At 40.7% G+C, this 11,157-nt stretch overlaps 1 protein-coding gene across 3 annotated transcripts in view; it reads left to right on the top strand.

Annotated features, from left to right (window-relative positions):
* Positions 1-7,351: 7,351 nt before the first annotated feature.
* The window catches only part of LOC102196127 (E3 ubiquitin-protein ligase TRIM21-like), a 6,012-nt gene continuing 2,206 nt past the window's right edge, over positions 7,352-11,157 (top strand). For all 3 annotated transcript variants that reach the window (XM_005750730.1, XM_013915300.1, XM_005750729.1), the window contains exon 1: positions 7,352-7,407. The gene's annotated coding sequence lies outside the window, so the exon portion shown is untranslated. The remainder of the gene's footprint in view (positions 7,408-11,157) is intronic.

The following is an 11,157-nucleotide window of genomic DNA, read 5'->3' as shown; positions in this document are numbered from 1 at the left end:
GTGCTCCCCAGGCTTTGCTGATCCAGCATGCTGCTGACAGGAACACACAGATGTGAGGACGTTAGTCTACACTGTGTCTTACTGTATATTTTACAGTTTTGTACTGTCTTTCTAGAATATCATTACATTTACATAAGTAGACTGTGATTTTACATGTCAGAGGTAAAATAACATAACATCACTGTAAATATAGTAAAACACAATTTACTTGTTTTTTAAATATATTTTTTGTACATATGTATATTCAGATTGTAAAAATACATTCAAAAATGTATTATAATTTCACAAATATTTGTCTGTTATGTAAGAGAATGATCTGTTACAAATGTAATACTATGGGAAAATATATAAAATGATCGAAAAGTAATGAGAATAATCAATAATTAAAGGAGTATTTGAATTATAATTTTGCTGAAAATTTCATGTAATCTAGGTCTGATTCAATTTTCAGAGGTAACAAGTGAAAATATAATTGATAGGAATAAAAACAAAAACAAAAAACATATAAAACATTGCACGGCCACGCTGTCCTAATTATATATTTAAAAAAATAAATGTAGAGGCAGGAATTGCAATTACTATAAATCTCAAAGTATTCCCAACATTCCTGAACAGAAATAGGCCTCTGCACCTGGGGTGAGGGTGTGGCCATGAAAACAATGTGACATGCCATTGGATGATGGGACACATAATAACATGATGCTAAGCATCGGCCAATGAATGTGAACTAACAACCACAAGGTCGCGGGTATGGCTGCACTGTAGGAAAAAATCCTAATATAAAAGTATTTTACTGTGCATTTTACAGTTTTGTTCTGTTCTTCTAGGATATCATTAAAGTTACGTAAATAATTTCACATTTCAAATGTAAATTAATGTTAAATCACTGTAATGTAATAAAACATAATTTTCAGAATTATTAAATGTACATATGCATATTTAGATTGAATGAAAATACATTCACAAATGTATCGTGATTTCACAAATATCTGTCCGTTATTTGAAAGATTGAACTGTTGAATTCAAATGTAAAGCTATGGAAAAGTATATAACATGATTCCTATAAGCTTGTGTTACATCACATAAGTATTATTATCATTGTTTTTTAGGACGATCGTGGCTCAAGAGTTGGCAGTTTGCCTTGTGATCAGAAGGTTGCCGGTTTGAGCCCCGGCTCAGACGCTCTCGGTATTGTGTCCGTGGTCAAGACTCTTCATGCATTCCATTATTATTTAAACCAACTGTTAACTGTATATTTCTGTACATTTACGTATTATGATTCATATTGCCACATTCATTGGCCTTGTTTATAGGTAATTTCATTGTTTGATCACGTTAAAATGTTCCTAATTTAATGTCTAAAGGCACTTGGAAAAGGCAGAATCCCATGTCAAATTAGCACAACAAACTCTATTTTCATTACTGAAAAGAACTGTGTTTTCATGAGAAAGTTCTTTTCTGTTATTTTACGGTAGTATTTTGGCGCCCCAGCTGCCGGAATATTACTGTTTTTTTAAGATGGTTTTTCTAACAGTGTAGTTCTGCCTCTTTATACTGGTTGTGAGTCAAGAATCAAGTTTAAATGTAATTGTTTGATATAAAGTTTTTAGTGCACACGCTCACAAAGGTCTCTCAGACTGAAGCAAGAAGATAAACTGAAGGTGAAGTGAAGGTAAGTAGCAGAGTTAGCCACTAGTCCTTTTTTAAATTTTTTTCTCTGTTTGCAGCTGGGATCATCTCCAGAGCCCTGGATGAAGAGTGGATGGATTTTATTTCAATTTTTCCTTTTGGTCCATATTTTGTATTTCATGCTGTCTTTTACCTTGAAAGCACTTTGGTTAACTACATTATTGTTTTTGAAGTGCTCTATGAATAAAGTTGTATTGGATTGAATGTCCCATTTTCACTGGGATCTATTTTCTTTTTTTCTACATCACCTACACCAAACAGCAGAAGCAGCTCAGCCAATGGGACATCATTAACCCTTTAAAGCCGGTCGGATCAGGCACGCTCCATTTTGCATAACTATTTTTAAATCCGGGTAGCACTGCAACCACGTGAGCTAGCGCAAAAATTTTTTTTTGCATATGAAACCGGAGGAGTTGTACTTACATCTTATGCCTTCAGCTTGTCCTAGGTCACAGTTTCCTTCCACATATAGCTTTGCAAAAACTGCATAAAAAGCACTTGCAGCAAAAAAACATAATATTCCAGAAACACGCTTTGCCGATCCGATTAGCTGTTTGTAACACTTCCTAGTCCATCAGCGCGAACTATTGCATGTTCGCCATGTCCCGCCCGAAACCGGAAGTGACGTCATTTTGCGGAAATGTAGCTTTTTACCATCAGGGCCTTATGAGCCTATATTTGTGTTTTTAAAACTTATGTTTGACTTCATGACTTTCTGTGTTGTTTCTGGGATGCTTAGGACTCCTATTGCACTGCTGGAAATAGTTTATTTTGATGCATATGCTGTTTTTTTGCAAATTTGCATTATAATATTTATTTTCGTTTTTCCTGCAGTATATAAAAATTGGTGTATTTCAAAAATAAAACTATGAAGACACTTAAAGTAAATTTTCTGTGGTGGGAAACTATTTTGTGCAACTTTTTTGTATTTACAGTTTTGAGGGATAAGCCTCTTAAATTTCTCTAACTAGAAATATATGTTAAAAAAACAAAAACAATTTTCAATTTTTTTGTAGTTTATTGCATTTTTTGCAATTTATGTAATTACTATGCGCTTAATGCATACATATTATTAAAATATGGGCTTTAATGGTTGATTTGATGTATAGCGACTTGGAATGCTCCCAAAAATGGCACTACAGCATGTAAAAATATAATATAAGCTCTGGCGGCCTTGGTTCTATACTAGGTCTTAAAGGGTTAATGTCACCCTGTTGCAACCACGAGCATCTCATCACAGAGACCCACATCCAAACATCTCAGAGGTTCACACGTACGAACTGCAGCCTGACTGTGGGTGGAGGCTTTGAAGTGTGGATGCAGGCCGTTGACCTGTCAGGACCTGCACACACTGAAGCCTCTCTTCGACCTCTGGTGGAATGATGATTTTCACATCTACTGACTGCTGGTACTTCATGAAGTTCTGATTTTGCGTGTCATATATAGGCGTATACCAGGTAAACCTGAGAGGTGAGATCAATGTTTCCTGTGTGGACTCATGAATTCAGTCTATGTATCCAAGGCTGGACTGGGACAAAAAATCGGCCTGGGCATTTTGACTAGAGAGCGGCCCACCAGGATAAAGATTGAAAATGTCAGGGGTAAAACCGCAAAGGAGTCTGGGAACTTGTGGCAAGAGGTACTAGCGCACGCAGGCTTTCAATTGAACTCAGTTACACAGCGATAAAAAGAAACCCAAAAAATGTCAAGAAGCTGTTGTATTATTAACTGCAATAGGCGGTCGCATGACAGCCACGGGAAGCCGACGGGTAAAGAGATCGTTTTTTTTTTTTTATCGGATTACATCGTTGAAGAGAAATGTTTTAAGCCATGTTTCCGAAGCAAGAGCCGACGGATGGTCTGGATATACCAAATATAACGTCTCAGAACACTCCAGCTCACATGTTAGTCTGCTCCAAGCATTCCCACAAAGGTCAGAGTTTTGTAGTAGTTAATGCGTCATTTTTCTTAACATAATTGGTGATATAGGTTACAAGCAAGTTTGGCGCTGAACAGAAATTGTCGCGCTATGCTCCTTTGTTTATTGTGCATAAATAGTGAATTGTCCTGACACAATATTGCGTTTCGCTTCTGTTATTACCATGGTACATTGACAAAAACATATACTTTTATTCACAGGATAAAACAGTTGTTTTGTATCACTAATTGTCCAGTGCGATTACAACATACAATATTATTGTCACTGCTAAATTTCTGTAATGCTACCAGAAATTATTTCCACTACTAATTAATTACCGTTGAGCTCAAAGGTTATATTAATAAACGGTTAACGAATGTGTATTTATGACGACGATTTGTGAGACAGGCAAACTTTCTACACGGTGCATTTCAAGGTCCTGTACCCATCCGTCGGTAAACTGTACCTGGGCTTGTTGCAGTGACCTGAAGTTTCTAAACTTCATGAGTGTGGGCACTCACTCCAAGAACCGTATGATTATAAATCTGAGCGTGGTGAAAGTTGGGCAGCACGCTAACGTCTTTTGTCCACTCTGTGTGCTCGTAAGGGTCTGACCCTTTCACTCCTTTGATTTTTTCCTCGTATCTTTTCTTTGTCTTTTCGTCGAGTCTGTCTTTGTACGGACCGGCATTGTTCTCCTTTTGTTTTGTACATTCCCTTTTTGTGCGGCAAAGAAAAAACAAGAAGGTATTGGAACCGGAGAATGAACGTTTTGCAGTGCTGCAAATGCTTGCATTTGATGCGGTACTTGGATTGTTTTGCCACGAGTTCCCGGCATGCAATGCGCGAAAATGACGTGATTGCTAAACAAGGGGGCGGGTGCATCCGGCCTCCTCGGCTGTAATTGGTCCAGCCCAGAGTCGATCATGACCAACTGGCCAATCCAACACCTTTCATTATATATACCCTTCCTAAAAAATAAAAAAAAATTTTTTAAAAATCCATCGGCCCATAAAAACAAAAAATCACCAGCGGCCCACCGGGCAAATGCCCGGTATGCCCGATGGCCAGTCCAGCTATGTATGTATCCCAGTCTGACTCACTGATGCTGAGATTTTTCCTCTGTCTGTTATCTGGTGGAGCTCCTTGTTCTTCTCTGGTTGGATGTTTTGAATCATCATCCTGTTGGAGAATAAATCAGATGCCTACCTGATGGTGCAGAGCGTTGGAACTAGTGACTGAAACTTTTCACTCAGTGCTGTAAATAAGAATGCGGAGTGAAGGAAGTGACTCAGCTTCACCCAAATCTGTCAGCATGATCGCTGCTGTGTTTCTGTGTCATTACCTGTCAGCCACTGACAACCTGCCTCGTCTGAAGTCTTCAGGCTGAACTCTGCTCTGCATACAAACCACACCTGCAAAGCTTTCTTCCACACATGCTGTCATCATGGAGCTGTTTGAAAATCATTTAAAATGTCTCTGTGTGAAGATTAATTTTAAACAGTCATGTTTGCCTGTACATGCCCTTTCCTGCTGCCATTATCTCTTCCTCTTCCATTTAGAAGAAACAACAGCAGCTCTGGTGCGTTGTGACAAAGGATTCCACCTATAGACACACACACACACACACCGCTGATCATTTAGCTGTACAGCTTTTTCAAAGTAGCGGCAATTATCAGCCGCCTAACCGGCAAGTTAATTATGCAGGCATCTCTCCTTTTGTGGCGTTCTGAGGTAAATAAGGTGGGGGAGGAGGAGGGGGAGTGCGTTTGAAGGGAAAATGTCACCTGTTAACTGAACAATTGCTACAGGCTGCATTATCAGAGGTGACGGATTAAGCAACTTTATCTGGCAGCCTCCTGCACGGAAGTCAGCGTGTCTGCAGCCTCAAGCCACCAGTGACGGACATGGGAACTGAAACAGAAGACTGATCGACTAAAAGACGTTGCAGCACAGACTAAAAGCTGTAAAATACCACCGAGAGCAGGCGACGCCTCATTCAGACACGCTCTTTATCTCCAATTCCTGCAGCAGCCACACTGAGGCCAGGTTAAGTCTCCGAGCTTTCAACCCTCCAACAACAGCTTCAAACACAATGACCACAAAAATAGCAATAAACAATTATGTTAACTAAACACCTCCAAAAATGTATATTGTGAATTTAAAAAATGCAAAATGACAACAAAAAGATAGAAAATCAACTCAACATGATTAAAAGCAGTCAAACTTGGACCTGTGAGTGAAACAAAGAGGGAGCTGTAGTGCTGTATAAACTTTGGGTAAACCTGCATACAGTGGTTTTTATTATTTACTCTCAGCCTGCAACCTTCATGGAGGAGGTTCAGTTTCAGCTAGGTGACCCTAATAAACAGGAAACTGGGGCCATATCGCACACAGGTGTGTCAGACGTACTTCGAAGCTGTAAACACGAAACTGATTTTAGAAGATGATGTCCAGCTCATCACGGCTCTAGCATCTTCCTTTCCTCCCTCCCTCCCTTCATCTTTCTAACTCTGCCTCTCACACACACACACACACACACACACACACACACACATGCTCTCGCAGGCTGTGTCCTTGAATGCTAAAAGCCAGAAATAGACCAGTCAAATCAGACACCAAGCTGCCTGGAGGTAGGAGCTGGGAAAGTCAACCAAACTTAAACTTCCTATTCCGGCCTGAACTGGCCTGCTAGAGGAACGCCAGCTCACCTGGCACAGACAGAAATAAGTAGATAAACAGTGTGCAGGAGATGGAGCCCAGTATCTCAAAATAGGATCAAATTTGAACCATCAGCTTCACCTTGAAGCTTTGCTCTGAACAAGAACTCAGGGAAAACTTTGCACAGTCATCCTCACAGCCGGGCCTTACACACCATGGCCAAGTCCTAGACACGAGCCTACCACAGCCAGATCTTTTGTTAAGCTCTGTTGAGCCAACCATTTCTTTAACGCTAACCAGTAACTAGTTAACGTTAACTTCATGAACTTCTTCACAAATAAAGTTTTGACCATTACTGGTCATTCAATCTTAAATATGATTAACCTATGTCTTCATGCATGCTCAATCATCCAGGTAAGTAAATTCCAAAAAGTTGATTCTGTTTATCTGAACATTGCATCAATATGCAAATTGACAATTTGCATATTCATTTGCATACCTGACAGCCCATTGTTCATTCAGTGGTGCTAGTTTCAGTCATTGTGCAAATGTGCTGTTTATATTGTTGGGGAAATCTGCAGTCGGCTGAGACTGAAGAATCACTTGGATGAGTGATGAAACGTTTCTTCCACTGAAAACGCTACGTCCAGATGAACAGAGTCAACCTTTTGGGATGATCAACCTATCTCTAATAATCGGCTATGTACCACAGGCCATCAAGCTGGCAGTAGTTAAACCATTCATATTCAATTTAAAGCATCATTTCAGCTCAGAAGAAACATCTGTCAGCTTCAGTGTCCACCAGAAGCTCTCAGTCTGCTGCGGAAAAAGGAAATTCAGGTGAGTTTCTTCTGATCACCTGAGGCCTTCATTACTGTGTGAACTTTACCCACACACCACTCTTCACTCCTCCCACCTGCTGCATAAAGTCACTAAGTATAAATTCCTGTAAAGGCAGAGGCAGCAAACACAGACACATAGCTGCAGATAGAGGCGGAGCAACAACTGAAAGACGAGAAGTTCAACGTCATTCTCCAGAAGTGAAAGTGTGAGAGAGCAGCAGCAGAGCTGCAGTTGAGTCCTGTTTGTTTCTAAAATAAGACTCACTGGAGTCCATTGGGTTTTTCTCAGCAACAGCGGTGAGTGCAGCTGAGTCTAAATAAATATCAACAAAAGTAGCTGTACATGACGTTACATCTGTTAGATAATTATGAGTATTTTTTTCTCTAATGGTTAAAAAAAAATTGCGATGAAGTTCATGAACTCATTACTAGTTAATGTTAAAGGAATGCTTGGCTCAACAGAGCTCTGACTTTTCGTCAGCCTGGCTACAGTGCTGAAGAGAAACCTAGGGTTGTTCTTATTTTCTTCAATCATTAATGAATAGTAAGATGTTCTAGCTTTACGTGGGGCTTTCTTATAGAGCAACAAACTATTTCTCCAGGCTAAATCATGATCTTTTAATTTGTGACATGCCATTTCCTCTCCATCTTACGAGTTATCTGCTTTAAGCTACATGTTTGAGAATTATACCAAGCAGTCAGGTACTTCTGATTTGAGGCCTTAGTTTTCACCAGAGCTACAGTATCCAGAGTCATACGTAGTGAGGAGGTAAAGTTATAAACAAGATAATCGACCTCTGTTCAGGTAGCTGCTCTGCTCTATGTTGGTACAGGGCATTGAAGAAGATAACAGTGGGTGAATTATATTCTTAAACTTAGAGCACTGTCAGAAAGACATGCACTGTGATGAAATCTACTCCCCACTGCTGTGTAGTCAATTATTGTAAATTTAAATGTTACTGGGAAATGATCAGACTAAATACAGTGTGTTTGTTACTGAGTGAGTAGAGCTTGTTAGCAGAGCTATTCTTCTGTAATATCAGTAAATCAGTGAATCTCAGAATTTTTATTTTACTTTATTTTATTATCATGAACAATAAAAACAGGAACAGGAAATTAAATGTAAGTTAAATAAGGGTTACATCAACAAAACCTCATTCATGAACTGCTGATCAAATTCAGGATCCCAGACAAAGAGCTAATTCCTGTGCTGCCATGATTAGGGCCTCTGTGCTGTCTTTCAGTCCAGCTTTGACCAGTCACTGGTAAGATTTCTGGATGTCAGCCACTTCCTCTGTCTGCCAGTGGTACATACTGTCCAGGAGCCTCCATTATGGTGGCTCCTCTTGCTTCTCTTCTTTCTTTGGTTTCTGCTACCTGAGGTATTTACTAAGCACATGGTCAGTTGTGCTTCGTAAATAACGAAGCACAACTGTGGATGTTTGTTGTCTCATCCTGGACCATGTTACTGACACTCACTAGTCCCCAGCCTCCTTCCTTATGCTTAGTGTAAAGTCCCAGGGTGCTGGATTTGGGGTGAAACCCTCAATGCAATGTCAGGAGCTTCCTTGTCTTGATGTCAGTGACATCCATCTCCTCCTTTGGCCAACTTGCCGTGGTTTAGATACACCCTGCTGTATCTAAACCACGGCAGGGCGTAGCCGTTGATTGCCCAGGTCTTGTTCTTACCACTCAACTGACTCCTCAGCGCTTGCCTGATCCTCTGCAGGTATTTGGTGGTTGCGGCTTTCCTAGTGTCCTCTTCATAGTTCCCATTTGTCTGTGGGATTCCCAGGTACTTGTAGCTGTCCTCAGTGTCTGCAGTGTTACCTTCTTGTGCGATCTCCTCAGTTCTGACTATATTCCCTCTCTGTTTTTTACCATCCAACTACACTTCTCTAGTCTGAATGACATTCCAGTGAATCGATGTCTCGATTGGTCTTGGCACACAGCTTGATGTCATCCATGTAAAGATGGCTGGTGATTTCTCCAATTCACAGTTGGTATCCGTATGCAGTCTTGTTAATGATCTCACTGAGTGTCATGGCTGTGCTGTGTGGCAGGTAGGATGTAGGACCCAAACGCAGGACTCAATTTAAATGAAAATGGCAGCTTTATTACTGGACATATTACTACAACACAAGGGCGATTGTGGCTCAAGAGTTGGGAGTTCGCCTTGTAATCGGAAGGTTGCCGGTTCGAGCCCCGGCTTGGACAGTCTCGGTCGTTGTGTCCTTGGGCGAGACACTTCACCTGTTGCCTACTGGTGGTGGTCAGAGGGCCCGGTGGCGCCAGTGTCCGGCAGCCTCACCTCTGTCAGTGCGCCCCAGGGTGGCTGTGGCTACAATGTAGCTTGCCATCACCAGTGTGTGAATGGGTGGATGACTGGTTGTGTAAAGCGCTTTGGGGTCCTTAGGGACTAGAAAAGCGCTATACAAATACAGGCCATTTACATTTATACAGAAAACAAAAAACTAGAAATAAAAAACATAAAAATAAAACTAAAGAACTAGGAAACTAAAGAACTAAACAGGGAAACAGAGGACTAGGAAACGGAGGAAACACACAGCAAAGATGCTTTCTCATAGGGGGTCATATGATTGTTGGGTTTTTTTCTGTATCTATGAAGCGCCTTGAGGCGACTTATGTTGTGATTTGGCGCTATATAAATAAAATTGAATTGAATTGAATTGAATTGAAAGATGGTGTACGACGCGACAACAGACAGAGGAAAACACAGGGCTTACATACACCAGGGAGTGAAGAGAGAATGGGAAAGAGGAGGAAAACACAGCTGGGACTAATCTGACATAAAGAGACAAAGGGGAAGGAAATCTCAAAATACTAAACACAGGACATGAAACTATCAATGTAAAACAGGAAATGCAAGACAGGGAAAAACAGAGCAAACATGGAGCACAGAGACAAGAGTAGAAACTGCAACATCGAGATACGACTGACTGTGGAGACACAGGGAACATAGAGACATGAAACGTCTGACATGGGAAAGGCACAGAGTAGACATGGGAAATAAATGGTGGTGATGTGTACATGGTGATGTGTGCTATTGACTTTAAGTTGGCCTCTAGTGTTGTGCGCCACGTCCCCAGTGAGTTCCTGATGAAGGCTCTAAGGGTCCTGTTGATCTTGTAAAGTTCTAGGCAAAAAGGCTCTTAGGAAAATAAAGTGTCACAGTACTGGATCTGTGACCCAGTGGCTTGTGTATTTTAGTTTTATTCCGTTGTTTATTGTATTTTTCACCATGTTTCCTGTTTTATTTTGAAGGAGTCTTGTGTTCTTTGTTCATTGTATTTAGTTTCACTTCCCCTGTCCCGTCATTAGGTTCATGTCAGTCAGCTGTTTCCCCATGTGTTTTCACTTCCCCTAATCACCCTTGTGTGTATTTAGTCAGGTCACACACATGATTACTCTCCGTCATTGTCACTGCCACTTTACTTCATTTTTAGTCCAGTTACTATGATCTCATTCATTCAGTAGTATTGCTCAAACTCCACAATGTCCAGTGCCATATTCCTCCTGTTCTCAAAGTCTCAAGGCTTTACTTCCTCCACCAAGCTTATTATTGTTTCCTGTCATTCTCTAATAACACAAACCTCCATGGTCAGAATGCCATGAGATTTTTTTTAATGTCATCATTGGGTATTCTGTTTTGTTTATACGCCAGTTAGTGATGTACCACTTTGGTAGAGTCCTCAGTCTTAGCAAGTAGCACTGTATCTGGATCAGGCTAGGCACTGTCGTCACCAGGAGTCACTAGCTGTGAGCGGAGAAACCCTTCCAACAACTTCCTAATAAACGGCTGACTGTTTTTATTTATATACTCGTTTTGTGTTACTGTACAGCTCTGTTGTGTGTCATCTTTCATCAGTCCTTCCTGACGTTTTCAGAAACTCACTGAATTGATCCCAGTTGTGTCAGTCATTTCTTCTCAGAAGCACCACAGAGCACAATTTGTGTGTGTGTGTGTGTGTGTGTGTGTGTGTGTGTGTGTGTGTGTGTGTGTGTGTGTGTGTGTGTGTGTGTGTG

This window comes from Pundamilia nyererei, unplaced genomic scaffold (assembly GCF_000239375.1).
Source record: "Pundamilia nyererei isolate P.nyererei 1_Seehausen unplaced genomic scaffold, PunNye1.0 scaffold00285, whole genome shotgun sequence".
In the NCBI taxonomy this organism is placed as follows: domain Eukaryota; kingdom Metazoa; phylum Chordata; class Actinopteri; order Cichliformes; family Cichlidae; genus Pundamilia; species Pundamilia nyererei.
Note: the sequence above shows the minus strand (reverse complement) of the source record. Positions and strands in the feature narration are given on the sequence as shown.